We start from the raw sequence: 25,213 nt of genomic DNA, 5'->3' as shown, positions 1-25,213 counted from the left end.
CTTATCTTGTTGAGCTCTTTATATACCCTAGAGATTAGAGCTCTATCTGATGTGTGAGGGGTAAAAATTTGTTCCCAGGATGTAGGCTCTCTATTCACCTCACAGATTATTTCTTTGGCTGAGAAGAAACTTTTTAATTTGAATCCATCCCATTTGTTGATTCTTTGTTTTAATTCTTGTGCTATAGGCAACTTATTAAGGAAGTTGGGGCCTAATCCCACATGATGAAGATTAGAGCCTACTTTTTCTTGTATTAGACGCAGAGTCTCTGATCTAATTCCTAGATCCTTGATCTATTACAAACAGATATTTGATAAATTACCGTATAAAGGTGTATTAAGAATTGTAATGTTGGGCTGGGATTGTGGCTCAGTGGTAGAGCACTCACCTAGCATGGGCGGGACCCGGATTTGATCCTCAGCACCACATAAAAATAAAGGCATTGTGAGGTGTCCATCTAAAAAAAAAAAGAAAGAAAGAAAGTGGATGAAAATAAAAGCATAAAATGAAGAGAGGCTTTAAAAAAAAAGAATTGTAATGCAGAAAACATTATGAACGTAATGCACTCCACTATTGTCATGTATGTAAGAAATTTTAAAAAACTGTATTTTACTTGATTTCAATAATTAGAAAAATATAGATTAATGCTTATTATGGTTTAGATCTAAAATGTTCTTCAAAGGCCATGTACTAAAGGCTTGGTTACCAGTCTGTGGCACTATTGGAAGGTTGTGGAAACTTTAGGAAGTGGAGCCAGTTAGAGGAAGCAGGTCACTGGAGGGTGTGTCATTGGGGGTATATCTTGTCCCAAGCCCCTTCCTCACTTGCTTTGTTGCCTGCTTAACAGGAGATAAGCAGCTTTATTCTACCATAGCCTCACCTCCAAGATGCTCCATCTTGTTTTAGGCCCAAAGACATAGAGTCAAGTGATCGTGAACTGAAAATGAATCCATGAGCCCAAATCAACTGTTCTTTCTTTAAATCATTGAAGCAGATTAAGATAATAAATTATAGTTAATACAGCAAAAATTAGAAACCAAGCAAAGTAGCAAGTGAGTTTAAAATTTAGATTGCCCTAAAAATGTGCTAGTCATTTGCTGCTACAATTGTGTACTTAATAATACTGAAATAAATTAAAGAAGTATTTCACATTTAAATTAGCAAACACAAAAAAATGATTCCTAAGTCTAAAATATGGTTATCTGAAAAAAAAAAAAACCCATACACCAGAAAGACACAAAAACTAAAGGACAATTGGGAAGTATAATGAAATTAAGAAAGCAATAAAAGAAAAAGAGATAAAAAGTAGAAAGAGTAATATAAAACAACTAGAGATTTATTAGAGGGTAAGGAGAAGCACTTAATAATTTTTCTCATTAATTTGAGATCTGACAAACAAACATAGAATTATTGAAAATGAATCAACTACAGAAAAATCAGTAAATAACAAATTACAATACAATCCCTAGCACCTGATAACCACCATTATAATGTCAACTTCTATGAGATCAGCTTCTTTAGATTCCACCTATGTGTGAGATCCTATAGTCTTTTCTGTGCCTGGATTATTTCACTTAACATAGTCATCCTAGTTCCATCTGTGTTATCACAAATGGTGAGATTTCATTCTTTCTCTGGGTGAATATTATTCCATCCTTCATATGTACCCCATATTTTTTAAATCTATTCTTCAGTCAATGGATACTTAGGTTTTGACTATTTGTTGGCTATTGTGGACAGTAATGCAATAAACAAAGAAGGGCAAATGTCTCTTTGACCTATTGATTTCATTTCCTTAGGATAAATCACCCAGTAGTGTGATTTCTGGGTTTATGTGATGGTTCTATTTTAATTTATAAGGATGCTTCATGCCATTTTCCCATAATGGCTACATTTCCACCAACCCTGTCTGTAAGTCTCCACATCCCCTCCAGCACTTGTTATCTTTAGTCTTTTTAGCAATAGCCATTCTTTTTTTTGGCAGTGCTGGGGATTGAACCCAGAGTTTATGTACATACAAGGTAAGCACTCTACCAACTGAACTATACCTCCAGCCCAATAGCCATTCTTATTGGCGAGAGATGGTATCTCATCATAGTTTTTATTTGCACTTTGCTACTAATTAATTATGTTGAGCATTTTTTCATTTACTGGTTGATAACTTGTATGTCTTCTTTTAAAAACTATCTATTTATGTCAACTGCCCATTTTTAATCATGTTATTTAGTTTTTGCTATTAAGTATTTGGAGTTCTTATATATTATGGATATAAACCTCTTATGAGGTACAGTTTGTAAACATTTACTTCCATTTTGTAGGTTGTCTCTTCATTCTCATGATTGTTTCCTTTGACTGGCAAGGGCATTTTAATTAGATGTAATCCCATTTGTTTATTTTTGCTTTTGTTTCCTGTGCTTTTGGGGGTTTCTCCAAAAAATTTTTGCCCACTCCAATGTTCTGAAGTGTTTCCCGTAGGTTTTCTTCTAGCAGTCTAACAGTATTTTAAAGGCTCCAAGAAGTCTATTAGTAAACCAACCAGAGTAACTTGCTTAAACTAATATTTTTTTAATTAATAAAACACAGAATCCATTTATTCAACCACTTATTTGTATTTCATGAATTATATTTCACAGAACAGATTTGGGGGAATATTGTACTAGATGTATACTCATTAACTAATAACAAGGCAAGGATTCCAGTTTGTACGATTTTTGTGCAGTGTTGTTTAAGAAGTTTGAGCCAAAGTTCCCCTCTTGCTTTTTGAAAGCTAGAAGCAATGATCAAGAGGCATCTGTGGCTGTCAGTCAAAAGATAAAGCCCCTCATCTCTGGATCATCACAGAAGGACTGCAGCCTACTGACATAAACTAAATCCTCATTTAATTGATAACCAGTGAGAAATAAAGTTTTCCTGTGCTTGAGTCCACAGGCATGTGCATGCTCACACCAACACACAAGCTATTTGATGCTGAAGATTAACCCACTATAAATAATACATTTATTATAAGGAAGAGGTGTTTGTTGGCTCTACCACCTCTACATGTATCCCTAATCTGTATACTAACTTCCCATTTAAACTCCACCATTGTTCAAGGCTCTACCATCCTATCTGAGGTACTATAAATATTTCCCAACTCAACCTCTTTGCTTCCATGCCTGTTTCCCTGCAACGCATTTTCCAAGTGGAATATTTGTTTTTCTAATTTGAACTCACATCATATCTGTCGTGGCTAAATTGTGTACCTCTCAAATTCTCAAATGTTGAAGTTGTGACTTTCAATACCTTAGAATGTGACTGCATATTGGAAATTGGACCTTTAAAGAAAAATTAAGGTGAAATTAAGTCATATGGGTGGACCCTTATCCAATATGACTGGTGTTCTTGATAGAATAGAAGATCAGACACAGATACTCACAGAGGTATCGTAAGATACCAGAAAATAGCTATGCAACAGCCAAAGAGAGTGGACTCAGGAAATCAACACCTGATTTTCCAGCCTCCAGAACTGTGAGGAAATAAGTTCCTTTAGTTCAAGCCATTTAATCTGTGGTAATTTATTATAGCTGCCCTATGAGACTACTACAATATCCCTGCCCTGTTTAAACATTTTCAATAACTAAATAAAATCTAGATTTCTTCTCTTGACAGAGAAACTATTGCATCATCTGACCCTTGCTTACCTTTTCTTCTTATGTCCTCCTACTCTCTACCTTGTTCATATATCTTCAGCAACACAGGCTTTCTTTCCTTTCTTAAGTATAGTAAGACACTTCCTGCTTCACGTCACTTTAGAGTGGCTGTTCCCTCAGTCTAGAAAGTTCTTCCCATTGATCTTTATGTGGCAGATCCTTCTTATTATTTTATCATTCGGGACTCAGCTTAAATAACACTCCCTTGGAGCTGTCTTCCTGGCTACGCTATCTAAAGTTCTCTACTGTTGCATGGCAGTAACTTGCAATTTTCTTCCCCTGATTAATTTTCTTCACAGTATGTCTCAGCTCTGAAATACTCTTGTATATTCGGAATTTAAGCTCCATACTAGCAGTTATGTCTATTTACCACTGTATCTCTGGAGACTAAATGATTATTGTAAGCAAAAAAATGTTTCTTAAATGTATCACAAAGTCTTTTTAGAGCTCCTTTAATCACTGTTAGTCATAGTACAATTAAGTAGCACCTTGGGGAAAGTAATTTTCTATTTTATCTCAAAACCCAATGATTTCCATACCTGTTTATCCAGTAGTGCCATTTCTAGGGAAACAATATTAAAAATAAGAAATAAAGCAAAATTACTTAGAGTTACAGATAAGCCATATATATGGATAATCTGACATGGTGTGTTTTATAGAATAGCAAAATTATAAATATCTTTCATGTCCAAGAAAGGTAAAAAGTTTAAATAAATTATATCCTCTGCATAAATAATACCATTCACTCCACCCTGTTGGTAACTACACTTGTATAAACCTCTCCCCCATTGAATACGATATGTGAGATTAAGTGTCACATGTTTCCTTAGCCATGAGATAGACATTGGACCCAAGGCAGTCCAATAAAATCTTCTTGAAATTTAAATAATTACAGAGTGATAGAAAGGAAGAGTGACAACAGTTGTAGTTTATTTATTCCATTGCTGGTGTCTACACAAAAATCAGTTTCTTCTAATAAGTTACCTTAGGGGCTGCCTGGCTGCTTCCATGGCTAATATGTCATTGGGATATACTGTTCTGCCTTTCTGGTTGTCAAAATATAAGATTAATTCTATAATTATTTGTAACTGACCATTGCCCTCTAACCTGGTCCTCCCCCAGTGCTCTGTGGACAGTCCAACCATAAGCAAAGAATGGGGCAATGCCTAGTTGACATTTTTGTGTCTGGCATCAGTCTGAAAGGTAGTGTACCATTCCATTCAGCATGTTTTAAATATCACTCCTGCTTCCTAACCTTACCAAGTCCTTTGTTCTTGTATGCTCACATATTTTTTCTTTAATTTTCCATTTACTATGTTAGCTCAGTTCAGCAGTTGTGGCTACCCAAGGGAAAAAATATATTTGATGTACTCTAATTCTTGTTTTCAAGTAAATCGTTTTGGAAAATGTTTGAAAATTCTTAATGTCAAGTTAAAAAAATAAGTATGCAATACTATGTGAAGCTTAAATTTATTTAAAATAAATTTAACATTGGCAATTACCAAAAAAAATAACATACATGTATACATGAGACACATGCAAATAATAACAAAAATCTTACAATGGTCTTTTTGGTATTAAAGTTCAAAGAAATTATTTAATTTCTTCATAATTTTCTTTTCAAAAATCTCATTTGTTCATATGTATGTGTGTGTGTATAAATTTTAAAATAATTAGCATAGATCAAAGTACCATCTAGGGTCTCTGTGTAGCAGGTACTGTTAGAGGTTAATTTATAACCTTATGATTAATGATTACCTTACGCATAGATATTTTATACTTTTAGTTGAAGAGCAATTAAATAATTGCCAACTAACTGCCTAAGTTCAGAGGGTATAAATATTTTTGAATGGAAATGTTTTAGTCTACTTTTTTGTTGCTGTGACCAAAAGACCTGATAAGAACTATTTTAGAGCAGGAAAAGTTTATGCTCATGGTTTCAGAGGTACCAATCAATAGACAGCTGACTCCATCACTCTCCACCAGAGGTGAGGCAGAACATCATGGTAGAAAATTGTGGAGGAGGAAAATGGCTCAGGAATGGCAATCAGGAAGGAGAAAGAGAGGGAAGGAGAAATGGTGGAGGGGGAGAGAGAAAGAGAAAGAGCACTCCATTCTTAAGAGACAAAATACATATACCCCAAAAATACATTTCCAGTGACCTACCACCTCCAGGTACATCCAGCCTGCCTACAGTTACCTCCCAGTTAATCCCTATCAGTGTATTAATGCACTAATTAGGTTCAGGTTCTCATAACCCAATCACTTTATCTCTGAAATTTTTTGCATGTCTCACACATGACCTCTTGGGCTACATCTCATATCTAAATCATAATAGTAACTGAAAGCCATTTTTTTTTCCAAAACCCAATTTTTGAAAATAAAAAACCCATTGAACTATGGTACCTACTAAATTAATGAAATGTCCCAGATTAAAGGTGCAAATATTTCCTGCTATGATTTTATTTGCATCTGTTGATCATCACCTCATATGTCAATGTCATACACATAAGCTTCACAATGTATAATTATTGTTGGGTTGGTAAGCTGACTTGATGCTAACTTGTATAGAGTCTTACTTACAAGGTGATAAATTATGTGATCACTTAATTTTAGATGTTATGCCCATTTTCTTTGAAAAATAAAGTGTTTCCATTGAAAAATATAAAAATAAAATTCCATGTTAAAAGGCTAAATTCATGTTTATAAGACAGAAGACAAAAAGTGTTATGGTCAGCAGTCAAACCTCGTAGTGACCCATAGCTAGCTCTGGAGTTCTACATCAGACTGCACATTTAACTTAAGGAAGAAGTGCCTCTACAGATGCCTTGTTCCCCAGAAAGGAATGTTACTGAGAACTATTTTTCAGATGTGTGGATTCAATGCCACACAAGGACATTATTGAAAATCATTTTATGAAACTTTCTAATTTTTTCCTATAGAAAAAGAATGTTATTTGAGGTATAGTAGAAATTAATAGCATTCATGAGTTCACAGTTTCATAATAGGTACAAGTTAATCAGGACCTACCTTTGACCATTTGAATGTATTTTTATTATAAGTGGCCCAGCAATTGTCCCTGAGCGTTTTTCCTCCATTTATCTCCTAACCAGACTCAGAGGAGCCAATGTAGCAAGTGAAGTAACCACTACCTGGAAGGAGGCTGGCTCCCTGAATCATGTGGTTAGCCACCTGCTAAATAATTCATTGGTGTGTGAAAAACAAAGTTGATTGTATTAACAAGTGAAAACAAGTGTAAACATATTCATGATATATAAAAATACATCCACATATCAAATATAAACCTTTTCTGGTCTTTACTTCCATCTTTACTGTATGTATGCCTGTTAGCATTTGTATATTAATTGAAATAATAAGCCCAGAGAGCATTCTAGAATATCAATCTGTGGCAGATAGTGTTAACAGTTTTGAAATGACAATGATAGCTACATGTAGAAAAGCAAGCTGATATGACAGCTATAGTAGAAAATAAAACGGGTGAACATTTCAGCAACATTAACTCTCTACTTTGATAACTACAACAGAAAAAGAAAGATAGTATTGAGACATCAAAATTGGTATTGAGAGATCAAAATAATTTGCCAATAAAATTGAGCACTTTGTTAAGTAGCTTGCTTTTTACTAGTATATGATAAATAAACTTATTTATTTGAAATATTTTTTTATTAAGTGTCTGGTACTGTTTTGAGTACTAGTACTAGGAATAAAATAAAGTTCTGGCCCTATTTTGATATTGTAATCTGGTGGCATAGAAAATTAAGTAAATAAATAAAGCACGTGAAGTGAAATGATTGGGTTATGAGAGCCTAAATCTAATTAGTACCTTGATCCCCTGATAGAAGTTAACTTGGTGGTAACTATAGGCAAGCAGGGTGTGGCGGAAGAAAGTGGGTCATTGGAGGTGTGCATTTGGGGTATATATTTTGTCCTTCAAGAATGGGGTTTCTCTCTTTCCTACTCTCCTTACCTCTCTCTTTGTGTTTCTTTTGTGTGTGGGGGGGGGCGGGGAAGGACGATGTTCTGAGACGCTTTTCTCTATCGCACCCTTCGGTCATGATGTTCTACCTCACCTTGAGTCCCCAAGGAATGGAGCCAGCTGTCTGTGGCCTGAGAACTCTGAAACTGTGATCCCCCACAAATAAACTTTTCCTCCTCTAAAAGTGTTCTGGTTAGGTCTTCTGGTCACAGCAACGAAAAAGCTGAGTTGGCCCAACTTCCTTCTTTAACCAAATAGTTACCTTGTAATTAAATCACACTGCTCAGTGCTGAAAGAGAAAGATGGATTGAGTGCATTTTCAACCTTCAGTGAGCTTAAAGTCCTGGAAGAATTATAATTTTGAAATTGCTACTGGCAACATTTTCCTGGAGCTGATGCCTACTGGTTTGTTTAGAGCTGCTAGTTAAACAAGTGGGTAGTTAAACAGTTAATAGCTTGGAATCAGCCATGGCAAGAGTATTTACACTATAATAATTGGCAATCATTATCAATCAGAGATTTCCTCTCACATATTTGGCTAAATATTTATCAAAGCATAAATCATATAGCTGGTTCTGAGTAAAGCTAACTTGAAAACTGGAACTACTTCTTGACTTTAGGATCTGCTATATTCTATCAATGGTTCAGAGGAATATGATTTTAAAAGACCAACAACAAAAAAGGCTCATGTTAAATTGCCACCTCAATATTGATAACACAAACAGCTGTCCATAGCATTTAGGGTTGGAGGCTTTAGACTAGAAACCTGATAAGGTCATAGACAATATGACTCTTGTTCCACACTCTACCATACTTGTAACCATTGCTCAAGGTGGTTTGTTTTTTTGTGTGTTTTTTTTTTTTTTTTAAACCGCTCTTCCCATCACAGTCCCCATCTGTCCAAACCTGCTACCTGGCAGTGTGATGTAATATCTCCCATCATAGAAACATCTTCCTTTACCGCACACTCCCTACCTCAATGGCTTCATCTCTTTATTCCCTGTTCTCCAGATAGTACTTGACCCTCTGCATCAAAGCCTTTACTTCATTCTTTCGTGAATCCTGGATAGGCTGGCGTTGGTCTCCATCCATCTACTAAACCTCTCCTCAAAAGACATCAAATACCAAGGGTGATGTTCAGTCCTCCTCTTCCCAACTTGCAGTGACTTTTGACACAGGTGATCACCTATCTTTCTTCAAACACTTGTTTATGTGAGGCCCATCTTTCAATTTTCCTCAGACCTCACCAGCTCCTTCTCATGAGTCTTCTTAGCAATACACTCATTTCAATAACAAATTCTAAATATAGGGATTGCTTAGGTTTAGTCATTGAAGATTTCTTTCTCTTTTACTTTCATTTTTATTTATTGTTTCAGTCAGCTTTTTCATTGCTGTGACAAAAAAGAAAAAACTTGGCAAAAAACAATTAGAGGAGGAAAAGTTTATTTGGGGGCTCATGCTTTCAGATGTCTCAGTCCTCAGAAGGCCAGTTTCCCATCTCAAGGCTTGAGGTAAGGCAGGACATCATGGCAGAAGAGTGTGGTGGAGGAAAGCAGTTACCTGCAGTTACCATCCAGTTCATCCCTATCAGGAAATGAATGCACTGATTAGGTTAAGACTCTCATAATCCAATCATTTCACCTCTAAGATTTTCTTAATTGTCTCACACATGAGCTTTTGGTGGACACCTATTATTTAAACCATAATATTTACATAAAAATAACTCTCAAATACTTATTGCTAGACTGACCTGTTCTCTGGATTCCAAGTCCTTAGTACAGCATAAAAGGACTTTCTAGAATCTAGCCTTAGGCTCTCTCTTCCACTCCTCCCCAAATTCACCATACTTGCTCACACAGAACTTATTTTTTCTTGAAGAAATAAACTAAGTCTTTCCTCAGGACCTCCCATTTCATGTTTCCCTTGCTTGGAATATTCTATCCCATTACATGACTTATTGCCATACTTCATTCAGGGCTCTCTGAATGTTACCTCCCCAATCGCTTCATCTGGAATGGTTGGTACTGTTACCTGCAATATTTTTTTTTCATACCAATTATAATGCACATCACTGTTTGATATAGTATGTGTCAATCTATTTTCTAAAATAGCAACACAATTTGTCTACTATATTGTGTACTATATAGCGTAGTCAGAGTGAAAAGATGTGATGTAATGTACAATGTGACACTGTGCTATCACTAGAATATAAACTCACTGAGAATAGAAAGCATTTCTTCTATAGTTCTATCACTTATAAACAGTGCCTGACATGTAGTAAGATCTTAAAATATATTTTTAAATGACTAAAAATATTACCTAAAAATTAGTGATTCCTTATAGTCTTCTTAAGTGGTTATTTTTTTTATCCTTCTTTACCATCTCCCTATTTTTCCACTGAAGGTACAAGAGTCAGCTCCAGGCCACAAAGCAGAAACTTATGGGAATCAGAATTTGAATCTACATCTTTTCATTATTTTTTATTTCTAATACATGTTTCCATTATATTGTCATCTTTAATTATAATATATTCCCTAAGCCCATTAGTTTGTAAATATGATTCTTTACTGGCAGTTTTTAGCCACAGGATTTATTCATTTGTAAGATCGACTGTGTTTCTGCTATGAGTTAGCCATTCTTGGTTTTTTTCAATCCAAAGACAAATAAAGCATCGCTCTTGCTTTCAGTGACTCTGTCTTACACAAGTAAACACACACAGAAAAAATAGTACAATAATTTCTTGAAAAATGATGTATAATTTGTACAATAAAAATCTCATATTTCAACTCTTAAAAATTCTGTTTGCAGGATATTCTACACACACACAATCACATTTTATAACAATGTTAAGTATATGGGTGTTTAACCTTGTCTTTTTTCTCTCTGAATATGTTTGTACCTCAAGGTCAGATACAACCACAGAAACAAATGACCTCAGCAGAAAATTCTATTTTCTTAATTTTTGAGCCTTGAGCATCAAATCAGATTCTATACTAGGAAATAGACCTTTACCTGGAGGTTTCTCCACATAGTTCTTGCCTACAAGAGAGTCAATGGAAAAGAGAAAGCAAAGGCCTTTTTAGTTATTCATTTTTTCCCACTTGGAAAATTTTAAAAATTTATTCTTCTCTCTGGATATCAGCTATTCTTTTCACTGACTTGCATTATCTTTCCATATACACATTTTTTCCAGGATCACATTTGACCTGTGAATAACCTCACAGGTAATTTATTTTGCAAATCGTTCATGTTTGATCTATGTGGCATGACAAATAGCTTACATACTATTTAGCTGACTAGGATGGAAGGTTGAAAAGGAAATTCTATCTGACAGTCCTATTTGGTGAGCTACAAGTATGTTTAATGTGTCAGAGTGCTGAGAGCAAAAACTGTTTGTATAAGTAATTACAAATTCAAATTCTACTGGCTACCAAGTTCTTTCTTTCAGTAATGATGCTAACTAATTCTTAATAATGACCGTGTTGGTAAACCTGTGTTTGAATATATCAAAATGTGTGTATTGATTAATCTCAAGTAGTGTTGCTCTTTGTAAAAATTTACCTCGAACATAATGTGGACTTGAATTTGTTTCCATTCAAAAAGCACTAAAATACTTTATTATATAAGTTCTTATCTAGTCCCTGTCTTATCTGATACATTTAAAAAAAATTTTTTTTTAGTTGTTGATAGACCTTTATTTATTTTACATGGTGCTGAAAATAGAACCCAGTGCCTCACACATGCCAGGCAAGTGCGCTACCCCTGAGCCACAGCCCCAGTCCTCTAATCTGATATATTGATATTGACTATTTTTATTAACATTCTCAATGCCAGAATTAAACTGAAGAGTAAAGGCCGAACACATTTAGAACAATCAAAAATAATACTAAAATAATAATGATAACAAAACATATTTATACCACATATCAACACTGTTTTGCAAGGTAAATTGTCTGGGGATTTTAAGATTCTTTGATCAAGGATATCAGTTAATATAAAATTTAACATAAATAACTAATATTTCTTAAGTCATACTGGCCTGTAAATTTAATATTCCTCTGTCTTTTCACAAACATAAGCTTTGAAAAACAAAAACTGCTTTCACCTTCATGCCCAGTGGTCTGGGGAGTCTACGGTTTAGCCTAAGATGGCTAAACTGGCTGTTGGTTAGCACCTACCATTTCCCAGTCGCAATTTCTGCTTACTGTGCTGAAATTCCCTTTCACCAATAATGCCAAAGCAATAAATGTGCCAATAGAGCTCATGTTTCAGGGAAGGAGAAAACCCAAATCTCTAATTGCCAAGGAAAATTGTTGACATCGAGGCAGTATACAGTGTGAGCCACTAAATTCCCACAGAGATTTTATTCAGACTGTCAATTTTTATCTGCCTTTTTTTTTGTTTTGTTTTGTTTTTTTTGTTTGTTTGTTTTGTTTTTTTGACATATAAGTTAAGCACAAAAGCTGGGCCAAACTCAGAGCTAGCCCTTCAATCTCGCATTGAGGTAAACTTTAGCCCTTAAAATTCACAAAGGGAAAGGCCATCACAACAATGTTAGATATCATAATTTTCTAAGAAAGTAAAAAATAAGGATGTTTATATGCAATATACTGATTTTTAAATCTTGACAGTCAAATTAAACTTAGTAATATTCTTACTATAACATAGAAATATATCTTAATTACTCTTTGTTTTGGGTAGAAAAAGAAGAGTTCATATTTCTGTGGAGACTATTAATTTTTAAACAATTTAAAAATTTACTCAGTTCCAGAGTATTATTTACTAGTTGAAGGGGAGGGGAGGGAATACCGTGAAAAGTTGCAAGAAAGTCAACTCAAGTTCACGGCACTAGTTAAGTAGACTACAGACTGAATTGCCTCTTCTCCATTTTTAGTAAATATTCCTGAATACTGTTGGGGATCATCTAGATCACCCATAGAGGAAAGCTTCCAGAAAGATTCATTTATGGGATAGAACTTTGGCCTGTTCTCCTTTTTAAATTTAAACAAGTTTTGCCATATTTAGAAAATAAGCAGCATGCAGAAAAATATCAATACCTATGTGTGCCAGTGTAATGTGGCACACATAGGTCTAATCTATGTGAAAGACTGAAGGTGGTAAAAGAACTTTGAGCAAATGAAGGGGCTGGAAGGAGTCGTGGTAAAGACAAGTAATAACTTGGGGACCGTGATCTCCATAGTTCCCCACTAAGGCACCTCAAAGAAAATGTTTTGTTTGCTATGCAAATGTAGCTTTGAGGAAAATCTCTTTAACCCTGCCAAAAAAAAAAGAAGGTTGCACATAAAGTTCCCCAGTAGCCAGCAGGGTGGGAGGGCAAAGCAGCAGAAAAGTGATGTCAATGCTGACATCACTGCAATCTAGAATCTATTAGAAAGGTTTTCTTCTCTCAATTTATTGTGACTAACATTTCTCTGCAGAGGAAAGTAATGCAGCTATCCCAGGTCTCAGAAGTCTTGCACTAATATGAGGATAATAATAAAGAAAATCTACAAAACTTCTAGATCGTGAAGTAAAAGAGAGAAAGGGAGGTTTTTACAAAGTTTTTCAAGTAGCAATTAAGTCTATGATTAACCAGAGGGAATATTTTATTTTTATTGATCTCAGAATAGTTTGCTGGCAAGAAAGTTCAGTAATACCAGACTCAAACAAATTCTGTGCTCCAGGAGCAGAGACACAAATTTATCTCTCTAAAATAGAGAAATTCCTTAATGACTGGCTCAACAGCACAGTTTCCACTCAATGAAGTTTACATTTGAGGACTAAATACAAATTTGATAAAGCTGTTAAATATGTTAATGATATATCAGTTTCTTTATTTTAATTTCTTATTTATTGTTTGCCATGGAAAAAATGCATATTTTAATTATTTAAACTTATTTTAACTGACATGTAACAATTTACAAAATGTACACATTAATGAGGTAACATGATATTGCATGCATGCATTTATACATTGGGAGTAATATATAAATCAGGTTAAACATATCTATGTCAAAAATTTATCATTTCTTTTTTGTTTAAAATTTTCAATCTACTTTCTTATAGCTTTTTAAAATGTACAGTATATTTGACATTATTTATTTATTTATTGGTACTGGGTATGCTTTACAACTGATCAACATTCCCAGTCCTTTTTAATTTTTATTTTTGAGATGGGGTTTCACTAAGTTTCTGAGGAGTCTTGCTAAATTGCTGAGGCTGCCCTCCAACTTGGAATCCTCCTGCCTTAGTCTCCCAAGTTTCTGGAATTCAGGTGTATTCCAGATCTTTTGAACTGGGTAGGGGTACCAGAGATTAAACTCAGGGGTACTCGACTACTGAGCCAGATCCCCAGCTCTATTTTGTATTTTATATTTATAGACAGTCTCCCTGAATTGCTTAGTGCCTCACTTTTGTTGAGGTTGGCTTTGAATTCATGATCCTCCTGCCCCAGCCTGCCAAGCTGCTGGGATTACAGGCCTGCATTACTGTGCCTGACTTGAGAATATTTTTAAATGCTCTGTTTATTATTGTTATCTATAGTCACCCTACTGCAGCAGCATCTCAGTCATTTCATTTTTAACTTTTATTTAGATCTCCCTCTATATATAGATTTATAGTAAAAACTTTTTAAAATTAATCTCTCTTTCTTACTGCTTCAACAGAATTAAGTCTGATCATATCGAATTATAATTGATAGCACAAAAACTTCCCATAAAAATAATGGTTGGGGCTGTAGCTCAGTGGCAGAGAGTTGCCTAGCAGAGTGAAGCACTAAGTTGGATCCTTAGTATTACATAAAAATAAAATAAAATAATGATTATAAATGAAAATAAGGGCTGGGGATGTGGCTTAAGTGGTAGCACACTCGCCTAGCATGCATGAGGCACTGGGTTCGATTCTCAGCACCACATAAAAATAAAATAAATATATTGTGTTCACCTAAAACTAAAAAATAAATATTTTTTAAATGAAAATAAAATGCATATCAAAAAATTTAAAAAAATGTTAAAATGCACAAAAACTCAGAAAGATTATTATAATTTTATTAGTTATATTTCATTGCTTAATGTTAAATATGAATACATATTCAACCAAAGCAAACCCTGACAAATTTTGCATACAACAAGAGGATTTCACATCCTCAAAGACTCTTTGAGGAAAATGTGTATGACATTTCAGCAGTGAATTTCAGTTGTGAATGCCATGTAAAATTGATCTGAATCCCAGATTTTTCTGATATCCCCTACCATGCCACGTGAATATCAGCTGATTCTACTTGCATGTTAATCATCAGAAGTGATTAGCAGACTAAACAGTAAAATGGTAAATGTCATTCCACACCAGAGATAACTTATGAGAGAAATTGATTTTGAATTCATGAGATTTGTCTACTAGACTGGACATTTGAAAATTGCTAGTGGAGATAAATTTACTATGAACTTCTACTCTGGTTATAATTTATTTAAAGACTATTAAATATAGATATTTATACTGTGATAGTTATTTTCTTAAAAATAATCTACCATTGTAGCCTGTGGTTGTGTAAATTATACCCCACGAGCTAGATCTGGCCTACTTCCAGTTTTTTGTAAATAACGTTTCATTGGAACACAGACACCCTACTTTTGTGCTACAACAACAAAGTTAAGAGGTTATTACAGAATGATATGGTCTGAAGAAAACTGAAAATGTTTACAATCTTGTCCTTTGTAGAAAAAGTTTGTCAATACCTCTTAGTCTATATTATTTGTTAGACAAACAGGCTTAACAATATCATGTGAGAGTTACCATCATTTATTATCTTCCAGCTCTGTGGTAAACCCTTCCTGTGTTTATCTCAGTGTTGTGAAGTACTATTATTCCCATTAAATGTACCAGGAAGGAAAAGCTTAGGAAGCATACACTGTTCATGTAAACAGTGGAGCAGGGATTCAGACTCAGGTATGACTCCAAACCTATGCAGTTCCTCTTTAATTTATCTCTTTCCTAATAACTCCATGGTCTTCTTCCTCTAGGCAAGTTGCATGATTTGAACCTATGGGAAAGAGTGCCAATGGATTAAGTAAGTGTCTTAGTTGCCTGTTAGCTGCCTGGCTGTGAATTCACACTTAATATAGAGCAAATAACTTTTAAGTTCTTGTCAAAGTATAAAGAGTTCAAACTGAGTGCTCAGATTAGTCCTGCTACAGTCTGCTTTAAAGCTTTGAAAAAGCCTCTGTCTAGGAGTCGCACTTTGCTCATTAATTAGAGCTTTTGGCAAACCACATAAAGTCATGAACTTCCCCTTGTCATCTTCCAAAAAGGAATGAGAGGTATTGCTTTCATTTTCACAGGGATAGGGGGCTATCACTGGAACATCTGTGTGCTGGATCCTGTGTGGCCAGTTTGATCCTGTAAGTGTTCTGAAAAAATAAGTTTTCACTAAAAACAGATAGGCAAAGCAGGATCGGCTGTAGCTTTTGCTAGACTACTTTTTTTTTCTTCAGAGGTACTCTGCTGCAGAATGATCTAGAAAGATGGATCACAAATGACCCATTCATTGTGCTTCCTGACAAGCCTGCCCCTGTGGACTGCTTATTGTTTTCTCTTTAAACCAGCATGCTTCAGTCTTTCTCCAAGTCATTTCATATATCCCCTGGGGACTATCAGCAAAGTATCTAGATGTGGTCTTTCCCATTCAAGGATTACAGAAGTAACCCAGAATTTTCACCCTCCTGGGAAAGTGTCAAAGACTGTCTTATTTGTTTATTTTAGTTTTTAAACTCCACATCTATCTACAAAGAATTTGAGATAGATCCAAGAATATACACATCCAATTAAGAAGCTGTTCCATCTGAGAATAGCAATTTGATTCTATTCTGGCAACTTCCAAAAATGGATATTTCCATACATCCTCTGGTGTGGAAGAAGAAAGAAAGAAAATGGTTTAAGGACTTGCTACTATAGTTCCAGAAAACCATGGGATTTAAAAGGAAAAGAAATCTTTAAAAACATCTGGTTGAAATCCCTAATTTTGAGAAAAAATAAACTGAGGAATTCATTTGGATGTACAGTAATCAGAGGGAGGCTTCCCCTTGACTGCACCTCACCCCTGCTCTGCCAGGGAGCATGATTCACCTGGGCACATGTCCCTAGCAGGACATCAGGATACACTGTAGACCCCCTATTCATTCTAGAGATATTCTCTTTAGATTTTTGACATTGTCCAACTTAATAAAATATTTCTGATTTACAAGTGATAAGATTGTGAATAACAAAATGACTTTGAAAAAGTTAAAAATTATTATATAATTGGAGGTGATATTATTAGGCATGATATACTCCCCTCTTCCCACCACAATATAATCTTAGGATTTATGACAAAAAAATTAAATTGTGAAATTTTGGCATAAAATTACTTAATAAATATTAATTGAAATGCATAAATATATTAATGAAATTATATTACATAAGAATTAATAAGTAAATTGCATTTTTTTCCTAGCTGTGGAGTCATTCTCATTGTATAGTAAGTGATTTTTCCTTTTTCCCAGTGAAAAGCCTAGTCAAAACAAAACCTATGCATAAAAACTTTTATTTTCTTTATCTTTTCTTCTTTCTTCAACCCTCCTCCCACCCTCAACTCTTGCTGTCCCTCCCTGTTCCTAGGCCCTTTTGTGTCTCCACCCAGAAGGGAAATGTTGTTTCTGAAGCATAAAAAGGGGAGACTGAGATCAAGGGATTTCTGGAATTGTTCAGTTTCCGTGCCTGAGTGTTCTTTGCAACAGTGGCAAATGTTCAAATACTCAATGATACATGCAAAATTACGTTGACAGAACTCAAGGGCATATTTTCACTAATGAAAAGCACAGGTCTCTTAAGTACATATTTCCTCATTTGGTTTCATTCCTTAGACCAAGTTCACATTTTTTTTCAGTGTCTAAATATGCAGAGAGTTTCCAACCAGATTGTGACACCCACTTCCATGTTCCTTCCACAAATTAAACCATTAAGGACATTTTCATGCACATATTCATCATTTACATATCCTCCTGGTATTGTGTTTGATAGTGGAAAATATTATCAACAAAATATTCCCGTTACTTTGGCAAAATGAGCTCTCCTTAATAGTATTCTATTACATACACTGTGTGAGACCAAGAGACTTGCAGACTCTTTTCCCCAGTCTCCCTGAGTCATCCTGTTTGGCATTTCACAATACATTCCAAAAAGCAGGATGGGGAGATTAGCCACAACAGTAGCAGGGACAATTTTTGAGAGGAAACACCTTTGTTTGATGGAAGGGAAGTGAAAAAGGGGTGGAAGAAAGTGGTGAAGAGAAGGGAATCAATACCATCAGGAATTGAGAAAATAAGGAATACAAGTTATTCATCATTTACCTCCTTGTATTGTTCTGACAACTCAAGAAACAAAACACAGGAAGATAAAAATAAAGAGACTCAAGGAGGAAAAAAGGAAACTGTAGCAAAAACTTATGTTAAGGTCTGTAAACAAGTCAGGATGGCACCTGGTATTTTGCCAGAGAAATGTTAGAGTCTGTAAACAAGTCTGCATGGTGCCTGGCAAAATGCCAGAGGGAGTGGTTTGTGAAGTAACAAAAGCGAGCCATTAAGTGTGGAGATTCCTTATTGGTTGACTGCTGTATCTATTTTATGCTAATTAGATAAGCTGTGTAAAATGTATAAATACCACTCCTGTCCTACAATAAACAGCTTCCATTCCTGCTGTATCAATGTACACAAGTCATTCCTCACCCCCCCGGTTATTTTGCCCAGCCAGCCGGGCTGCAGCAAACTTAGGTCTTGATCTTGATCTTGTCATCTCGCATATGATTACAAATGTTTATCTAACATGTATTAAGTGCCAGGTTTCTCTTCTAGGTCATGAAGATACTTGAGTGCCTGCTTTCAGGACATATTTATGTTTGTGCCTTTGAAGATATTGCTACTGCCATCTGTGCCTTACCACAGGGTCTACATGTGTACATACTCAGTATATCTTGAATGAACCAGTGAATGCAAGGTGAGGAACAGGATGAAGTTATATTGCCAATCTCACTTTTCATTTCTCTCTCTTCATAGCAATGCTACACAAGAAAACCACACCAAACCTCACATAACAATACCATTTATTGTTTTTATATCTAATCTGTCAGGCTGATTGGCTCTGCTTGTCTTTGCTTGGCTGACTCATACTGCTTGGATATAGATCACTGTCCACTAATCAGTTCAGGCTTCTGCTGAGTTAAATGAGGTGACTCAGCCCTAGTCCATGTGTCTCTCATACCCCAGCAAGCCACAGCCTGGCATGTCCTTAGGGGCATGGCCAAAAATCCAGGAGAAAGTTGAACCACATAGTCTACTTGAGGTCCAGACTTGAATTAGGGTGATGGGAAGGGTAGGTCATTGAACTTTCAGTTTTATATAATCTCCACCAGCTCCCACCACCATATCCCAGACTTTGTTCATCAGAGTGAGTGCCAAGCAGACCACAGATTCCATTCTGTTTGGGGCCAGTTGGTGTCAACATAAAACAAGGTATAATTTGTTCATACAAGCACCAGTAAGTATACTAAGAAGTTTCTGTACTTACACCAGTAAGTAATTCTAGTTGTTGGTCAAGAAGAAGGCTGGTTCTGAATCACAAAGTAAGTGTGAGAATTTCATTCACACTGTTGCAAAAGCACTGATTTCCTGCAGCAGCACCTTGATATGGACCAACAGGTTAAGCTGATCAAGAGAATAAATGGCAGCTCCTCTCAAAGTCTAGCTGTAGAAAGACAGGAATTTCCCCATAAGAATTTTCCCAGCCTCTGTAAGTCAGAAAATCACCTCCCTCCTCACCTCCATTGTTTTAGTCAGCTTTTCATCGCTATGACCAAAGCACTTGACCAAAACAACTTAGAGAAGAAAACATTTATTCTGAGCTCAGCTTTTCAGAGGTTCAGTCCATGTTCAGCAAACGCATATTGCTCTGGGCCTGTGGAGAAGACAAGGCTTCGTGGCAAGGAAAGCTGCTCACTTTACAGTAGCCAGGAAGCCAACTGCTTATGGACCTATTTAAATGGCAAATAGGATAGGTGTGTGGCGGCATAAGCAAGATGGTGTGAGTAGCATCAAATAGAAACATAATCTCAAGCAGCTCTGTGCTCTCCCCAACATGTATGAGATTCGTACATACTGGTCAAAATGTTTTTGAGACTGCTATTCTGACGTCTTGTTGATCTTAGCTTCACAAAGATAGCATAGAAAGAATTTTACCTCATTTCTATTAGATATGCTTTGTGGTAAAAATAATATTATCTTGTGGATAAAAACTTAGAACGAGCTCTATAAGTTGCCATAAGCTGCCATAAGTTAATGTTGGACTTGGGTCATTAGATTAGGCTTAGAGAAGAAATTACGTCAGCTATTGACTGCTTTACTTGAAGAATGCAGGATGGCAGCTGCACTGCATTCAGTTTAACAGAAAAAGAATTAGTCATTACCAGATATATGAAAAAAAATTGAATCCAGTAACAAATGAATGTACTCTCATGATTGGGATATGCTCCAATATTTCTAAAGTTTACATCTGCTTATCTAGTCATGTGCTGTGTAATACTTTTGCATCAGTGACAAATGGCATATACAACAGTGGTTCCATAAGATTATAAAGAGGTGAAAAATTGTTACTGCCTAGGACATCATAGGCATAGAGCAACATTACTCCCATGTATGGTGATGCTGGTGTAAACCTATAGTGCTGCCAGGTATATAGACATAGAGTTTGTACAATTATGTATAGTACATAGTGCTTGATGTTAAGTAAGTATGCTACTTGTTTATATACTTACTCTGCTGTACTTTTATTCTTATTTTAGAATGTATGCCTTCTGTTCATACAAAAATTTACTGTAAAACAGTAGACTGTATTAGTCTAGCAGCAACCTTATACACCTTACATTTATCTCATCTCTTGGTGGCATGATGTTCTCTAGTACTTGATTTAATCCTGTATTATTTTGTTCATTGTATCCTTCGGAGCAATTGGCTATACTGTGTGTATCTCATATGGCCTAAGTATCTGATAAGCTATTCCATCTAGCTTATGTTTACACAATGACAAAATCATGTAATAAGGCATTTGCCAAAAAGTACCCCATCTCACCATGGATGGTGCTGTGCAGCTGTAAACCCAGAGATCCATGAGGTTGAGGAAGAAGGATTATAAGTTCAAAGCCAGCCTCAACAATTTACCAAGGCCCTAAGAAAATTAGCAAGACCATGTCTAAAAGTAAAAAATAAAATAAAATAGAAAGGATTAGGGATGGGACTCAGTGGTAAAGTACCCTGGGTCAAATACCAAAAAAAAAAAAAAAAGACCCCACAAAATGCCATATGACTGTATGGCAGAGGGCAGAGTTAAAGAAGGGCTGGTTAATGAAGTTAAAACAGGAGTATGCCATGTCTGGTGTCTGACAACACCACAAAGTGTTGTCAAATCACTTAAGTTTTTAAGTCTAACATCCAATCTACATATAATTGGAGAAAAAGCAAAAATATATGGTATGCAAATGAACATTAGGCTAAACTAATTTTTCCTCCAGCCACCGAGGGGGAAAGCATCAGAGGAGAAGAGTATCAAAGCATCAAGGAACCACTATATAAAATTGAGGCCCCACAAACATGTTTTAGACTTCCTAAGAGCCCATGTTCTTCCAGAGCTGAGCACAACTAAGAGTTTTTAATTGTAAAATTAAATTTTTTTTTATTTTACAATTTTTCAATTAAAAACTTTTTTAATTAAAAAAGTTTTTAATTGAAAAATTGTAGCAAATTCTCTCAGTAAAAGGCAGGAATAGCTTCTGCAGGACCAGTCTGGTAGTTGATAAGATATCCAGCTTTAATAGAGTTAACAGTTATTTATAGCCAAAATAGTGTTGAAAAACAAACACTTCCTAACTCAACGGCTTAGAATAATACACATTTAGTTAGCTTACAGGTTTGTGGGTTAGCAATTCAGGTAGGACATCTTCAGTGAGGACATGTTGAGAGCATTGCTCCTTCAACAGGCTTTCCTCTCTATGTTCTCACAGTAGTAACAGAGGTATAACTGAGTCAAGGTGACAACAATAAGAACTTTTATGCCTATTCTAATGGCAACTCTGCTAACGTTAGCATTAGCAAAGGCAGTGCTACTTGGGTAGTCCACTAAGAGTGGAGGAGACAAGTCATCCCATCCTTGGTGAAAACCATGGATTAAAGAGGGTAAGAATCCGAGCCACCAAGCGGCCTTCTGCTCTAAACAAATACCTTTAGGTATCCAGTGGGCCCTAGTCTTCCCAGGGTAATAAGATGCTGGCATGAGAGAGAGAGCAACAAGAGAGGAATATGTTTGAAAAGGAAAATACCTTCTAGTAGAATTAGGGGAGCCCTTGGCCAAGTAGAACAAACCACTACGATCTTTGTGAAATCACCTGGTATGTTGATTGGCAAGGCACCAGCACTTTGGCTGGCAGTTTAAGGAAGGAAGAAAAAAATATGCTTTTTTTTTTTTTTTTTTTCCTTAGCAGCTACTCTTTATATAGAGTTATGTTAGGCTATTAGTATTTATCATTTCAGTTACTCCTGGCAACATTTCTAAAGTTTTGGTGTAATCATCTTCACTTTACAAATGAAAAATCCATACTGATTAATTTCTTGAAATAACAGTACAAGCAAAGGGTAGACTTGTCTCTTCCAATTCCAAAGCTCATACTCTCCACACCACTGCACTTTGTACCCATATTGGCTTCTTCAGGAATGAATCATCTCCCTGTCAACTTTTTTCCTAAGTAATTCCCCAAGGAACAATGAGTTGTGAAAGTAAGCACCAGTCAGGAAAAAAAAGTCAGAACTTTTAGGACTTGAAATAATTCACTTTCCTGGCCTCCCCTCCCCAGACTGTTGTGAATGATTTTCCTTTGTAGGAGATGAAGAACATATGCCCAAGACCTGTCCAGAGCACAAAAGGCAGATTTTTTAGGTGAAGCAGAATTTATGTTAAGCCAACAGAGGGCAAGACAAATTGACTCACTCAAGTTGGCTTATGAGCCTCATTAGCTGACGGGCAGTGGTAACCCCATCTGGGATACCCTTTGTCCCCCATTCAGACTACACATGAATCAAAATGGCCATTATCAGTCTTTCTTGTAGAAATCTCTCTCTTTCTACATGGAGAGGTTAATTTGATGCTTGGGTATTTGCGCATGTCCTCTGGCCCAAGGGGTTGGTCTCAACAAGCTCCAAAGCAATGAAAAGCAAACAGAGGAGAAGACAGGTTATTTTTAGAATATGCTAAGGTGTACATATTTTCAATAATAGAAAATTAGGCATTTTTTATTTCATACTAGAAAACAGAAAGTAAAAAAGTTTTCACTTAAAATAATTACTTTTTAAAATTTGCCAGTGCTTACACATTGTATAGAGTTTTTATTTACCATTTAAAAAGGGATACATGAGAAACACTTAGCTATTAGCATATGACAATAACGATGACTCACTAAATATAAGTTAAAAACTCACTCTACTCAGAGCCCCTTTATCAGAGAAAATACTTTTGAATACCATAGAAATTAGGTTGCTTCTTTGAAGTCCTCTGGAACAGCCCTTCTCTTTGCATTTATCTACCACCCACTCCAATACTAATAATTTTGTTGTGTGCTGTAGAATTAGACATTCGTACAGTAAAGATTTCATGTAAAATGAAAAGATTAAGGTCTCTTTTCTGTAGAGAGCTAGGGGAGAGGCAGACTTATATATACAAGGAGTTAAATATTATTTGTGTGTGTTTTGCCAAATTTAGAATGAATAAGATCATTTAGAAAAAGGAATTATTCTTCTTTAAAAAGGAGTAGCTTCAAGGACAATTTTAGAGTCAATGAAAAACTGGTGCATGCATTCATTTTCTAAAAGGTGATGGTATTTGATTGTCAGAGATCCAAGCAAGGTTATATTACACAATATTAATTTTGGAGTTATTTCATTTTGCTTTCTGGGGAAGATACATGGAATTTGTAGTGGACATCTGGGTCCTGACATTGTCTACTACATTAATTTATTCTTCATTAGTAAAATGGAAGGTCACCTTGAGGGTTGAAAACACTGACACATCTGTAAGAGCAGCACAGCACCCAGAATGTGTAAGTTAGTTCTCACGTACTTTCTTCATGACTAATTCTCTTTCATCTCATCTTGATTCTGTAGTAACATCTTGAAATCTCATATCCTCTGTTCTCTTCTCTTCATCTTACACATCTTTGATCTTTTCTCCTCCTTAGTACTCTTCCTGTATCTTACAAACATCTTTAAATGTTAATCAATCTAAAATACTTTTTAAAAGTTTCCTTTGATCCTGCCTTAACTATAATTCTGAGTTCTCTTTTATTTTAAATATTTTACAGAGATATATGCATTTGTTGCCTACATTTGCTTATTTCTCTTTCATCAAAGAGCAGAAGAATGTGGCCGTTCATAAGTTCTGAGCACTGATGGGATAGGGAAAGTCCTGATTCTGCTACTTTTCCCAAGCTGTGTGATCTTGGATAAATTACTCTTTTCTCTCTGGTTCATATCCTTACTCAGAAAAATGAGAATGAAGATGATGATAGTAAAACCCACTTCAGTATAAGTTCCAAGAATCAAATGCAGTTATACTCAGGGATGTAGAAAAGAATCTGACAATCAAATTTATTTAGAAAATGATAACTGCTATTACAATTCTTCAACCAAGTGAAATTTGGATTCTGTCCATGTCCATTTATTGAAGTGTTCTTAACCAATGTTCACAGGATTGTCAGATACAGTAGGATCTTTTTATTATGCATCCTGCTTGGTTTCTCTGTATCACTAAACTTGATTTCTCTCTTCATCTTATGAAGTTATCAGCAATTTTTTTTCCTGCACACTCATTAGTGGTGTTTGTTTCTCTGAAAGATGCACATCCATATATCCAACTTCCTATGCCTTTACAGGCACCTCAAATTCAGTATGTCCAAAACTGAACCCACCATACTTACCTATTAGAACTCCCTTTCCTCTTTCTGCTTTCCCTTTCTTGTTATACTGTCCATCTCTGCCTCCAGAACACAAGTTTGGGAGTATTACAGACCATGTCCCTCTATTTTGCTCAATCTTACACAAAATATTTTAGAGTTTTCTCTCACTGTCAAAGTCTCAATCAACAGTTTGCTTTCAATATAACCGCCATTTATGTAGTTAAGGTCTTAATAATTTCTCACTTGAATTCTTGTCATAACCAGCTCATGGGTCTTCTTTCCTGCACTCTCATCTATTCCAAATCCATTCTCTACACTGAAGAAAAAGTTCTCTTTCAAAAATGTCAGTTTCTATAAATAATTCAATATCAACCTAAACTCTCTTATACAGCCATAAGATATGTTATAAGTAACCCATTTTTGTAGCCATATTCTATCCTTACAATCTTGACAAAAGGAAAGAATAGAGGAAGACTTGGTTAGTCTGGAAATACAGGAGAAAGAAAC

Source organism: Callospermophilus lateralis, chromosome 7, assembly GCF_048772815.1.
Source record: "Callospermophilus lateralis isolate mCalLat2 chromosome 7, mCalLat2.hap1, whole genome shotgun sequence".
Classification (NCBI taxonomy): Eukaryota; Metazoa; Chordata; class Mammalia; order Rodentia; family Sciuridae; genus Callospermophilus; species Callospermophilus lateralis.
Note: the sequence above shows the minus strand (reverse complement) of the source record.